At 38.5% G+C, this 14,107-nt stretch overlaps 1 long non-coding RNA gene across 1 annotated transcript in view; it reads left to right on the forward strand.

Moving 5' to 3' along the window:
• Positions 1 to 14,107, forward strand: part of LOC134296183 (uncharacterized) — a 110,259-nt gene that overhangs the window by 75,447 nt on the left and 20,705 nt on the right. The window contains exon 2 of the long non-coding RNA XR_010002763.1: positions 4,255 to 4,323. This is a non-coding gene — a long non-coding RNA (uncharacterized LOC134296183). The remainder of the gene's footprint in view (positions 1 to 4,254; positions 4,324 to 14,107) is intronic.

The following is a 14,107-nucleotide window of genomic DNA, read 5'->3' on the forward strand; positions in this document are numbered from 1 at the left end:
CAGCACCTTGGAAAGCTTCTTTAAATTGCGCACTAAAACTGAGTAAACTGGCTCTCTAACATGGAAGATATTAGATGAATGGATGGATCAATGGATGAGCAGACAGGTAGAATACAAGGAAATATATAGATGCAGGTAAGAGTGTAGTATATTCTTGAATTATTAGCACCTTGATTGTACATTTCATGTAGTTTGATAGATTGAAGGATTTGCAAAGAATCCACTCTGGCAAATTTGTTCTGTGGACTTACTAGATCATTTGCAAGCCAGACTGAGCTTCCCAGACTGAAGGATAGATAAAATTTGTGCTCCATAATCTGCTGGAAACATCTTAGAAAAAAACAATGTGCCCATTAGAAAACCAAGGATATGAAATGCACACAAAATAATATTTAAAAATACCAATTTAATCAATTCAGGGAATATGTGCAGTATGTCCAATTTAAAACATCAACACAAGTCATTTTTTTAAAAAAAAAAAACAAAACAAAAATCAGAGTGCTTTTTGTGAAAAAACAAAACAAAATGAGGCTGAGGAAGTGTTCACAGGTTGACACCTAAATTCTCATGAGCTTTCTCCTCTCACTTTTGTTCATTCCCAGGTTGATCAGATCAAGTGCCACTTATTGAACCTCTTTCTTTGTATCTGGTCTCAATGTATCATGTCATCAAATACATGAATCTCCAGGTTTTACTTTTTGACATACAGTATGCTAGTCTTTTAAATCTTAAATGTTTTTAATCCTAATGTTTTTGTTACGTTTTGTGAGTTCTCATTGAAAACTAGTTGAGCAGAATTTTCATCTCTTCACTCTGGTCAAATTCATTATGCATAGCTATTTCACATATGAAAGGATCATGCTGAACCTGTCTGACATGATAGTATTACTGAACTTATCAGAAGAAAAAGATAGCAACTGTTAAGTCAAAATCACAGAAAATATGTGCAAAAATTCAAAGCCAGATATTGAAAAAAACAAAGCCATCAAAGCCCGCTGTCTGGATGGACAAATATACTAAGGTCTTGCTTGCTTTCAATCTCTCTCTCTCCCTTCATTCTATATACAATATTTTTAATGTAAAGGTCGTTTTGTTATATTTTGACGAAATGTTCAAATTTAGAAAAGTCCTTCTTGAAAGTCAGTCCAAAAGAAATGCTTACAAATCCACAATCATAAAGCTGCTGAATTTTTATTGTTTTTGAAACATCTGCTTTACAGACACTGAGGCAAATTGGATATAGTGAAAGCCTCAAAATGTATTAAATATAATCTGTCAAAACAAATTTAACAGTGTATAAGTTCTCAATAGGTGGTAATAAATCTACATAGGAATGAACTTGGATTGAACTATTCTGCATAACATGAATGCAATAAATATGTGTTTGATGGTTAATGCAATCTTAACTGAAAGATGCACCAGCTGTGGAGGATTTGGATCGCATAAAATACCTGTAGATAGTCAGCATGGTGTGATGGTTTAAGTGTTGGACCAAGGGCTTTTGATACAGGCATAATAAACTGTACACACCATGTATTGGATTCTGGCTGTGCTCATGACATCCTGCCACTTTCAGTGGGTTTCATGGAATAAATTGGGTTAATCCAGTTTTAAACATCAGGGGATGCTCTGGGACAACTCTATGTCTTTGATGCAATGTGGACAGTAGGATCAGTTCCATCTTGGACCAATCTTCTCTTCACTCAGGCCACTGCCACCATCCCATTTTTCCTGTTTTAAATAATAAATAAATAAATAAATACTTTATTTATAGACTGCCCTCTCTATTTGGGCCTATGACCCCACTGTTGCTCCTTTTAGATGGCTGTAGTGCCCCATGTGAGATCCTAGCCATTTCGGATATGTCATGCTAACATCAGTAGAAGTGAGTATTTGACCAAAAAGAAGGGGGAACAAAATGGATGGTAAGGTGAACAAGACTGCAGGGCTAATGTAGTCTTGTTCTGGCTTGACCATCTGGTCTCTGACCCCACCACTGTAAGGGATTCAGGACAGTGTGTGTGGCTGCCTCTGGGGATCATTTCTGCCCTGAACTGGCCCCAGGACCCTGGGAGACCAATGTCTGTTTATTTGTCTGTTCTATATCTCCCTTTTCTCCCATAGGGACATTCTTCTTGGAAACAATACCACTGAAAACCTTTCAAAATACAGAAATTAAAAAAGCATGGTATACAAACCACTTAAAATATTAGTCTCAAATAATTAAAAGTAAATTCAACCCTACTTATTGCATTACTCCAATGGGTCAAAAATCGAAAGCCAATTTTAATAGAAAGATCCTGCCCTGCTGACAGAAGGAGAGGAGGGAGGGGGCCAACTGAGCCTCCCTTGGCAGAGAGTTCTATAGCCAAGTGGGGTTCACATCTCTATTTGGCCATGGCAATCCAATTGGTCAATTTAGGTAAGTTACACACACTAACAGGAGAAACCTTTCAGACAAATTTGTGACAAGAACACCAATGATCATTTTGTTTTAATGTCACCATAAATTGAAAATAACTTGAAGGCACAGATTAATGAAAAACCTTTGCCAGCAGAAATCTTAGGAGATCTACTAAGAGACCAATCTGCTGCCAGGACTGATCTTCCAGATGAAATATGCTAGTTAAAAAGTCAAGACAAGACAGAAAAGGAATGCTTGTTGTATGTTTTCCGGGCTGTATGGCCATGTTCCAGAAGTATTCTCTCCTGACGTTTCACCCACATCTATGGCAGGCATCCTCAGAGGTTGTGAGGTACCTCAGGAGATAATATTTCTGGAACATGGCCATACAGCCCAGAAAACATACAACAACCCTGTGATCCTGGCCATGAAAGCCTTTGGATTGGGAAAGGAACTGAAATCCAGGTAGTACAATGTTCAGCTATGGAAAATATAGTTAAAAGTACTTTCCAGTGCCCCCTGGTTGGGAGCCAACACAGTTTTAGTTGGCCTAGTGTTGTCACAGCTGCTATCTCCTTAGTCATCTCTGGTAGTCAGAATTCTTCTCTGATCCAGGGATTTCCAGGTATTTTTGGTTTACAGTTTCCATCCGTCCTAGCCATCATAGTCATTAGAAAAGAACTGTGGGAATTGTATGTCAGAGACACCTGGAAAGCCATACTTGCTAGTCCTAATTCAGTTTGAGCTGCATTGTTCAAACTGCATTATACGGCAATGTAGACCCAGCCTTATATGACACTAAACTAGAGCATGTTAAGGCCAACAAACACTCAAAAGATCTTCAGAGTTTATGTTATGAGGATAAAGGTATATGAAAAAGCTGGAAAAGGTCACTTCTTGGCATCAGACTCCATGAATTATAGAATAATAGAGTTGGAGGAGACCTCATGGGCCATCATCCAGTCCATCCCCCTGCCAAGAAGCAAGAAAATCACATTCAAAGCACGCCTGACAGATGGCCATCCAACATCTGCTTAAAAACCTCCAAAGAAGGAGCCTCCATCACACTCCAGGGCAGAGAGTTCCACTGCTGAACAGCTATCAGAGTTATGAAGTTCTTCCTCATGTTCAGGTTGAATCACCTTTTCTGAAGTTTGAAGCCTTTGTTCCATGTTCTAGTCTCCAGGGCAGCAGAAAACAAGCTTGCTTCCTCCTCCTTATGACTTCCCCTCACAAATGTATACAATGAGTGCCATCTCTAATCAATTTGAGTATTTTGCCCAGAAAAATTAGTAAAATGTAGCAGCTATTGCATTCATTTCTTTCTTTAGATGTAGCCTTCACATCTTCCAAGAATGTTGTTATAAGATTTTGATTGAGTTTCTGGCACTGCAGTGATTGTGAAAAGGCAATTAATCACATTCTTCTCCACTGTTGGGTGTGATGAAGTCTGACCCTCAGTGACCTAATATTTCTGAGCAAAAAATATGATTGTGTGAATAAACATGGCAATTATGCCAGTCTTCAGTAACTTTGAGTAATATGTTTGATGTACAAACTGGATTTGGGAAGCCATTTTTTTCATCTATTGTTATTTTATTGTGCCAGGCTTTATATGATATTATCCCCCGCCCCCCCACCATTATCAATTCTGTCAGATAGCATTTCTTTAGGGTCTCAGGCAATGATTTTTCAAATACCTTGCTATTTAATCTGGAAATGCAAGGGAACATGGAATCTTCTGCATACAAAGCACTTGTTCTTTCCTTGATGAATATACATCAAAATCTCTCTCCCTCTCCTTGTCTCTCTCTCTCCTTCACTCCTCCCCTCCCTTTGTCTTTATACAGATTCTGGCACTTTGGCAAACTGGGGAGAAATGAGAACAGGGAGTTTGGTCAGTGAGACATTTGCTCTTGGTAAGTAGGTTACTTCCCTTCGTATCATCCCTTCTGACAGTGGTTCTCAACCTGGGGTCCCCAGATGTTTTTGGCCTACAACTCCCAGAAATCCCAGCCAGTTTACCAGCTGTTAGGTTTTCTGGGAGTTGAAGGCCAAAACTTCTGGGGACCCACAGGTTGAGAACCACTGCCTTATGAGAATGTTATATGATTTCTTTGAATTCACACTAGACAGATGAAACTGCCACAAAGTTTTTTCAACATTTCCAAGCCATAGCAGACATACTTGCTTCTGGGAAACTCAACTGATGAAAAAGCACACTGTCTGGGTAATTACACATAGCTGCTGGAATTGACTGCAAGATAAAGATTTTGAATCTGGTGATGATCCATCTCATATGCTGTGTCTCCTCAGAGACCAGTTTCTCTGTTCCTTGCTATTATTTCAGAATCCCTTTCCATTGGAAAAGAAAGGAATGAGATGGGAGAGGAAATGGGAGATATTTACTCTGTAAAATGTCACCTTCTAGAGCAGTGGTTCTCAACCTGTGGGTCTCCAGATGTTTTGGCCTTCAACTCCCAGAAATCCTAACAGCTGGTAAACAGGCAGGGATTTCTGGGAATTGTAGGCCAAAGCACCAGGGGACCAACAGGTTGAGAACCATTGTTCTAGACCAATTCTTATTAGTATCTCTCCACAAAAAAGAGAAAGGATTATTTTTGAATTGTTAAAGATTTAGAAGAAAAGATGGAATTAGTCCCACCCCCTTGGAATTAGTTCCTCCCTCTTGGGCAGTGGTTCTCAACCTAGGTTCCCCAGATGTTTTTGGCCTACAACTCCCAGAAATGCTTTCTTATTATAACTCCCAGAAATACCAGTCAGTTTACCGGCCATTAGGATTTCTGAGTGTTGAAGGCCAAAAACATCTGGGGACCCCAGGTTGAGAACCACTGTCTTAGAGGTTCATGTCTGCATTTGCTATTAATACTGGTAACATGACAGTTGCTGTGATACCGTGTTTCCCCAAAAAGAATACAGTGTCTCCCAAAGACGTGTTAGGTCTTATTTTAAGGGGATGCCTTATTTTCCATGAAGAAGAATTCACATTTATTGTTGAACAAAAAAAAGAGAGAGAGAACCTTTATTATATACTGTACAGTAGTTGTCATCACAAACCAGCATAACCAGACAAACTGGTTTCTTGAATTTCTTGTTACTACAATTATTTCCATGTACTACAATCTATGCTACATACAATTACCCATCCCACATGCTCTGATGTTCTGTTTGGTGGGCATGCTTCCAAATAAAAACTTTGCTAGGTCTTAGTTTCGGGCCTTATATTTAGCAATTCAACAAAACCTCTACTAGATCTTATTTCCAGGGGATGTCTTATTTTAGGGAAAACAGGGTAGGTGAGGCCTATGGAGAGTTTTAGCTTGTGGTGGAGGATACAGAAATACATCCTGGATATGGAATAACTGATATTAAAGGCAAGTAGTCATTATAAATGTATGCGGGAGTAGTTTTCTTCTTCTCAAAGGAAAAAGTGAGCTCATAAGTCAGGATATGCACTTGAGGACACAAGTGGAATGGGGGTGGGGAAGAAAATGCACTTCATGCTTCATGTTACTCAAAGCTTTGTAAAGGAGCTGATATGGTCAGGTTGGTGAAGAGAAGACTAAGAGGTGGCATGTTTGCAGTCTTTAAATACATTAAGAGCTGCCAGAGCAAGGAGGGGGCAGGTCTGTTGTCTGCTGCATCACAAAATAGGACCTGGTCTAATGGTTTTAAGTTACAATAAGATAAATTTCAATTGGACATTAGAAGGAACCTCTTGACAGTATGAATGGTTTGGTAATTAAATCAATTTTCTACAACTGTATTAGGATCTCCTCTTCTACATGTCTTCACAAAGAAACATTTGGCTGGAAGGTTCGCATTAGGCAGAGGGTTGGACATGATGGGCCATGGGGCTCTTTCCAATTTCATGATTATATGACTTCAGTTGAGTTACTTCAGGTTCTAGTCACAGTTCATGCTTCATTTGCACTTGGAATCATTTATTTGCTTCTTTGAATAGATTGCATACATGATCAATAGGGCTCAGCTTCAACAGTACATTTCATAGCATCCCACGATATTAAGGTATCTTCTACGTCCAAGTAATCATGTGGTATCATTTTCAGTAATTAAATAGTGCAAATTAGGGCAGCGTTTTGGCAGTGCTTTGGAATGTGAGTATCCTGACTGCACATTAGAAGCCATGCTTCTAGATGCATCTGTAATCTCAAACTGATAAAATACATTATGATCCCATATCTGCAGTTTCAATTATCTGTGCTTGGGGAAAATGGTTTCTCTAGACCAGCATTTCTCAACCTGGGGGTTGGGACCCCTGCGGGGCATGGAAGGGGTGTCAGAGGGGTTGCCAAAGACCACCAGAAAACAATATTTCTGATGATTTTAGGAACCGCTTTGGCAGAGAAGGCTGAAGATCTCTCTGTCTTATCTTCTTTTTTGGAAACAGTGAAAACTCTGAGGTCAGTCCCCTTAAAACCTCGTCAATATTCAAAGTTTGGCATGTTGGGTTTGTGTCGCAAGTTTACTAGTTCCATCACCAGTTTGGTAGAGTTCCTTCTGAGTGTTGGTGAACTACAACTCCCAGAATTCAAAAACAGCCCCCCAAACCCACCAGTATTCAATGTTGGCCATGTAGGTAGTATGCCAGGTTTGGTGCAGATCAACTACCGGTATGGGCTGGGTTTGGAGTGCTCTTTGATTGTGGGTTAACTATAAATCCCAGCAACTACAACTCCCAGATGACAAAATCATCCCTCCCCAACCCTACCTGTTTTCAAATTTGGGTGCATTGGGTATTTGTGTCAAATTTGATCCTGTAACTAAAAATACATCCTGCATATCAGATATTTACATTACAATTCGTAACAGTAGCCAAACTACAGTAGCCAAACAGTTATGAAGTAGGAACAAAACTAATTTTATGGTTCGGGGTCACCACAACATGAGGAACCGTATTAAGTGGTCGCAGCATTCAGAAGGTTGAGAACCACTGCTCTAGGCATTTGCTAGGTTCTGTAGTTCAATTCTCTGGTGCCTTCCGATGAAGTTATTAAAGAGTCACTCTTAAGAACATAGTAAATGCCGAAAGAGGATACTAGTCCTCCAGCACATTTCTCTGCTATGCTGGGACTGGATTTCATTTATTTTAATACCATTCAGAATTATCCACAGCTTCCAATAACCATGGTCAGCCTATAAGAATATCCCCTATGGATACAGGGGTGTTACTGTATGGGTAATTATATGTCTGTTTAACAGATTATATGAATCTAGGCAGAATATTTTTCTATGCATTCTTTCTTTATGCCCAGTCATATTTAGGTTGATTTTTTCAATGGCTTGAGGCTGACTATTTTGTGAATGAGTCTCCATAGCTGAAGTGGAAACATTCATTTATTTATTGACAGTTTCTAAAGCTAACAGAACGTCTGTTTTATTATATATAATGTGTGTAGACATTTGCTCTGTTATATGTATAATCATATGCAATTAGTCATACAGAATAGCTATTGGCCTTAGATGGAAATGTGTATCCCCATTCACATCAAAAGGCTATTCCCATCCAGATGTGAGTGTTTATACTTAAGTAGGGATGGAAAACGTTTTTTTCTGCTTATGTGGTTGTCACATCAGACACTCCATCAAAAAATATGTTTGATACTCAGAATTTTTTCCCCTCTATCTCAGAAGGAGGGGTTTTTTGCATAATTGCATGGGCACCAAAATGTTTCAGTAGAGGGGAGAAATGCTGTTTCCTATATAAAATTACTAGCTTTGCCCGGCCACGCGTCGCTGTGGCTTATGCTTTCAGAGTGTTGTTCTTTATTTACTGTCTTGATTTTAGAGATTATATTGTTCTGTATTATTATATCACAGTAATTATTATATATTATATTTATAATCTTATATTATCTGCTTAGAACTGGATTATATGAGGCCCCTTCTACATAGCTGTATAAAATGCACACTGAAGTGGATTATATGGCAGCGTGGACTCAAGATAATCCAGTTCAAAGCAGATAATATAAGATTATAAATGGGTAATATAGCTGTGTGGAAGGGCCTTGAGTCTACACTGCAATATAATCCAGTTTAAATCAGATAATCTGTATTTTATAGGCAGTGGGGAAGAGGCCTAACTGTGCCTGTCCCCTGGGTGAGTGGGTTGCTAGGAGACCAAGTGGGCAGAGTTCTAACTGGCAGCAATTGGATAAAAACAACTGTTCCTCTCCCTCTAATTAGGACTTTATTTTTCTTTTCTTTTTGTTGTATGAACATAGAGGCATGGATGAGGGGTTGTGCTACCAAGTTTACTGTTTCTGGGATGTGTCGTTTTGTTGTTTTGTCCTAGGCCGAAATTTCATTAATCTTTTATATATATAGATGACCAAGATCCTGCATTATCATTATCACTATCATTATCTATAATTATAGTTCACAGCTGGCAATGACTTCCAAGAAACTTGCATTTCCAGTCAAGCAGAGTCATAACAAAATATTTCTGATGCACTAAAGATTGGAGCAGTTATTTATTTATCATGTCAGATGCGAATTGAGGATACAGTTATAATATATTTAAAAGCACAAACAAAATTAAAAACTTGGCATTGTATTAGATTTCCTTTGACCAGAAGCTGGCCACTTGGAGTGCCTCTGGTGTCACTGTGAGAAGACCCTCCATTGTGCATGTGGCAAGGCTCAGATTGCATTGTAGTAAGTGGTTTGTGGTTTGCTCTTCTCCACACTTGCATGTCATGGACTCCACTTTGTAGCCCCATTTCCTAAAATTGACTCTGCATCTCGTGGTACCAAAGCACAATTTGTTCAGCCCCTACAAGTTGCACAGTCTTCTGTGTGCCCGGTCTTCTGAGGTTCCAGATCTTAGCCTGCCACTTTTGGACTCTCACTTCCTGAGAGTATTTTGGTGGATCCCAGGAAGCTGTTTCTTGATTTAAGGAGTTGGCATGCTGGTTGATATGCAAACAGGATGGGCTGGAGATGTCAATGCCTTAGTCCTTTCATTACAAGCTGCTACTTCCTGACGGATGTCAGGTGGAGCAATACTGGCTAAACAGCATAATTTCTCCAGCGGTGCAGGATGTAGGCATGCTGTGATAATGCAGCATGTCTCATTAAGGACAACATGCACTGTTTTAAAGTGGTGAGATGTATTAAAGCAGTGGGAAATGGCAAAGACATGTTTTCATGAGGTGCCTTGAAAAGGGGCATTTGGAGATACCCCTACTATTATTTATTAAATATATTTATTTAGATGCTGCTTTTTTTCTCCCAAATGTGACCCAAAGTGGCAAAGAGACTTAAAACTACAGCTGCTTGTTCCAATTGTGGCATGATCAGACTGAACCTGGTGCTCCAGTTTCAAACATCTTGGAAAACCTTCAGTTGAGGTACAGTAGAGTCTCACTTATCCAAGCTAAACGGGCCGGCAGAAGCTTGGATAAGCGAATACCTTGGATAATAAGGAGGGATTAAGGAAAAGCCTATTAAAGATCAAATTAGGTTATGATTTTACAAATTAAGCACAAAACTTCATGTTATACAACAAATATGACAGAAAAAGTAGTTCAATATGCAGTAATGTTATGTTGTAATTACTGTATTTACGAATTTAGCACCAAAATATCATGATATATTGAAAACATTGATTACAAAAATGGCTTGGATTATCCAGAGGCTTGGATAAGCGAGGCTTGGATAAGTGAGACTCTACTGTACTACCATCCTTTTTTGGGATCACATGCAGCTGCTCATGCCTCGTAAATCTGAATCCTCAGTATTTAGGATATTGTAAGCCTAACTCATGATATTTTAAGTACTAAAAATGATGCCATCCAATTTTTTGGGGGGTAAAATTAATGCATTCTTAAACAAATAAAATACTTGGGAAGAAAACACCAAAATGTCAAAAAAATCAAATATGTACAAAAGTTTCTATATCCTTACATATATTGTATGTGTGTGTGTGTGTGTGTGTGTGTGTGTGAGAGAGAGAGAGAGAGAGAGAGAGAGAGAGAGATTTTATTTTAAAAATCCAAAAATGTCTAATGATAGTTTTTCTGTTATCATAATATTTTCTCAGCTTTATTCTGCACCGTTACCTTTTTCATCATCTGATTATTCTTGGGGGTGGGAGCTGCTCTTGGCTGCACATGAAAGCACATTCAGAGTGCTCTGTTCCAAATCAGCAGGAGATTATATGTTTCGAGATGGCTTTTCAGGTCTAAAAGACCTCAGAGGGATTAAATATAGCCACTTAGACTTTTTACATTATTATAATTACATTCCTGTTGCATAACAACGTGTTTTAACAACATTTAGACTGGTCCTACCTAAACGAAACCTTTATTATGGTGCAACTGCTAAATGATATCTATTCAATTAAGAAAAGTTTGGTGGAAATGCTTCTCTGATAAATGACAGTAAAACACACAAGGGTCTTTTAAATGGAAGGGCTGCCAATTGGCTGGAGTTGGGAATATAAATATTCAACAATGTAGAAATGTGTCCTATAGTACTACCTGTCAGTGCAGTTCCCCTAAATCCAGCATAATTATCTGGAAAGCCAGCCCTACTGTTAGGTGCCTGTTTGTTACATTTATTCATGTTCTGTTTTTACTGCCAGTAATGTAGAGAAACACCTCTTGGATCATCTGTTAGAAATTGAAATACAGCCAGTAATTCAGGATATAAACTCATCTCCACTTATCACCATTTCTCTGCTGACAGAAGGCTCTCACTTCACTACATCCCTACATTTTATGCCCAATACCAGCCTTTTATATTTTTGAATCTTAACAGAAAGTGTAAGAATCCTGAAAATTAAAACCTCAGCGGGGGAGGTGGGTGACAATTAGAGAGCTGAGATCACATTGTTTTTTCCGTATCGCTTGGGTTTGTAGGAATGAAAGATGTATCTAGGAATGGGATAGTGTCACTTAAGGACAATATTCAAAATCATATTAAAAGTAAGGCCTGTTGACTTCAGTGGATGGAATATATCAGCTGTAGCAAAATTATGTTTCATCATATTTTAATGGGGTGTAGCTTTATAGCTTTGTTTGATAATGCTTGCTGAATAAACATGGCTAGGCAATGGCATGGGTTTTGAAAAAGGATGAGGGATGAGCCTGTCATGAACAACTTATATGTCTGTGGTTGCTTCACTTGAATAGAAGAAAATGTTCCCACCAACTTCCTTTACTTTTTTCTTTTTTTTTCAAAAATAAGTTTTTAATGAAGCAAACTTCCTTATCTGACCTATACCATTGTAAGTTCTTGCTAGATTCCTGAAGCATTTATTTCCATTTAAATTATTCAATGCCCTCAGTCACCTGAGGAGATTAGTTTATTTTACTTATTTATTTACTATATTTTTACCCCCACTCTCTCTCACCCCGAAGGGGACTCAGAGTGACTTCCGAATTGGCAATATTCAATGCCATACAAACAAAACATACAAATACAATAAACACATACATTAAAATCAGTAAAATAAAATAAAAATAAAATATTCATACATTAAAATCAGCTATTAAAACCACACAAGATCCAAAATCTCAATCCAGGAACCATTCCAATTGTGTTATGCTTACTTCATAGACGTCTATTGCACTGATTGTTCTCCAAAAGCTTGGTACCATAGTCAAGTTTTCAGTTTATTTCTAAAAGTCAGGAGCTGATCTAATTTCACTGGGGAGGGAGTTCCACTAGCTTTGTTGGATTGTTCAATTATAGATTAACTAACTTTGTTGAATTGTTGTGTGCCTTCCTCTGAGGCTTTCCATGGCCAAGTGGTGTTGTCTCCAGTTTTGTAGTCCAATGTTCAAACCATTACAGCACACTCGCTCTCTTTGCCAGCCATACTGAATACCTTAATGTTCCCCTGGTCTTTTGACCAAGCAAAAAGCTTGATATTTGCTTTGAATTTAACTTTGAGCAAAATCAATGGCAACATAAGTTTCATCAGACACACAGGAGGAATTCTGTCAGTCTTAAGTCTCATTAAGCATTCTTCAAAATTCTTCAGAAGTTTTCCCAGAGCAGGGAACTTCAATCCTCCACTCATTTCACATCTAAGCAACTGTGTTAAATGCCTCATTTATTGACAAAACTTGTTTCTTGATCTATAAACAGACTCAAAAGTTACTTTTAAAAAGTCATTTGTTACAACTATATATGTAACCTCCAACAGCTTATTAGATATAATTAAAAATCATAACTCTGGTTGATTGTAAAAAAGTAACTAGGACTATTATTCTATCTTGCAAAGACAGCAAGGAGTCCTTTCTGCTTGCACAATGCTAGCTAAAACATCATCCAAACCCCATCCAACATAGAATTCCTGGAAATTACTTTTTCAGTTGCTTTTAAAATGTCCCAGCTCTCCCCCCCCCCCTTTTTATCATTTGTTCTCAGTTTATTTCTCAGTTTGAATCCGGGGGGTGGGGTGAGCTCCCATTTGTCAGCTCCAGCTTCTCGTGTGGGGACATGAGAGAAGCCTCCCATAGGATGGTAAAACATCTGGGCATCCTCTGGGTAACATCTTTGCAGACGGCCAATTCTCTTACACCAGAAGCTACTTGTGGTTTCTCAAGTCACTCCTGACATGAGAAAAAATTATTTCAAATGCTGTAGATGAGTTCATAATACAAAGGTAGTTTGAACACAATTTACCTAGGGCTTATCTACAAGGATCATCACGTAGATGGGGACCGCATTATTGGTCAATGTAGAAGGGTCCCTAGTAGAAGGAGGGGAAAGAAGAGGTGATAGAATCTTATTCTTCCTAATAGACTCTAGCTTCTCTTTGATACTGCCCATTTTGTCAACAGAAGAGGTCTGTGCTGAATCCCAATCTCTTACACCTGTCTCATCCCTTGGAGCTAAATTATTTAACAAGGGAAAGTCTCAAGTGACACCTTCTCATGGTAGCAATGAAAAACAATGTGCACATTCCAAACAACAGAACAATAAAAAGCAATAGGTTAACATGGCAGTTTAGAAGTACAGATCATCCCCAGCCTGGTTAATTAAAATCAGCATGAAACAGTCAGGTCTTTGTAGAAGTCATCAAAGATGGTTCTAAACATCCTTCTCTTTGAAGATTCTGTGACTTTCTGTCTTTTGTATTCACCAACCTGTTAGGCCTGCCTAGCAGGCTAGGAAAAGCATTTAGCTTCTAATCTTACAGCAAAGACCTTTATAGAATGAGGCAGTACACAAAATAATAAACTAGTCAAAAGTCAATCAGTCAGTCTTTTTTATTGGACTAAATCAGAGGTGGGAATCACATAGCTTTCCATACAAGGTTGAATTCCAACCTGAGGCATCCATAATCAACATAGTAATATAGAATGATGGGAATTGCAGTTCAGCAAAATCTAGAGGAGCATACACTTTCCACTCCAGCTCAGCAACTCTAAATCCTATTATAACCCCCTTGTTAGAGTAGAGCCACTGAATCAGGGGAAACTGCAGAAGTGTTCCCAAATACCCATTGTTTTAATAGGGCTCTTCTAGTCGGGGGCTATCTAATGGATTTAGCATGTTGCTGCACTGAAGTTTCAATAAAGTAATTAAAAACCAGTCTTAATTTGACATTCAAAAGAACAAGGAAAGGCAACTGATAAAAGCCAAGATGCCAATAAGTCTAAAGCAATATCTCAAACACTGCATAGGATGTCATTCTTGCTGCCT

Source organism: Anolis carolinensis, chromosome 1 (genome assembly GCF_035594765.1).
Source record: "Anolis carolinensis isolate JA03-04 chromosome 1, rAnoCar3.1.pri, whole genome shotgun sequence".
Classification (NCBI taxonomy): Eukaryota; Metazoa; Chordata; class Lepidosauria; order Squamata; family Dactyloidae; genus Anolis; species Anolis carolinensis.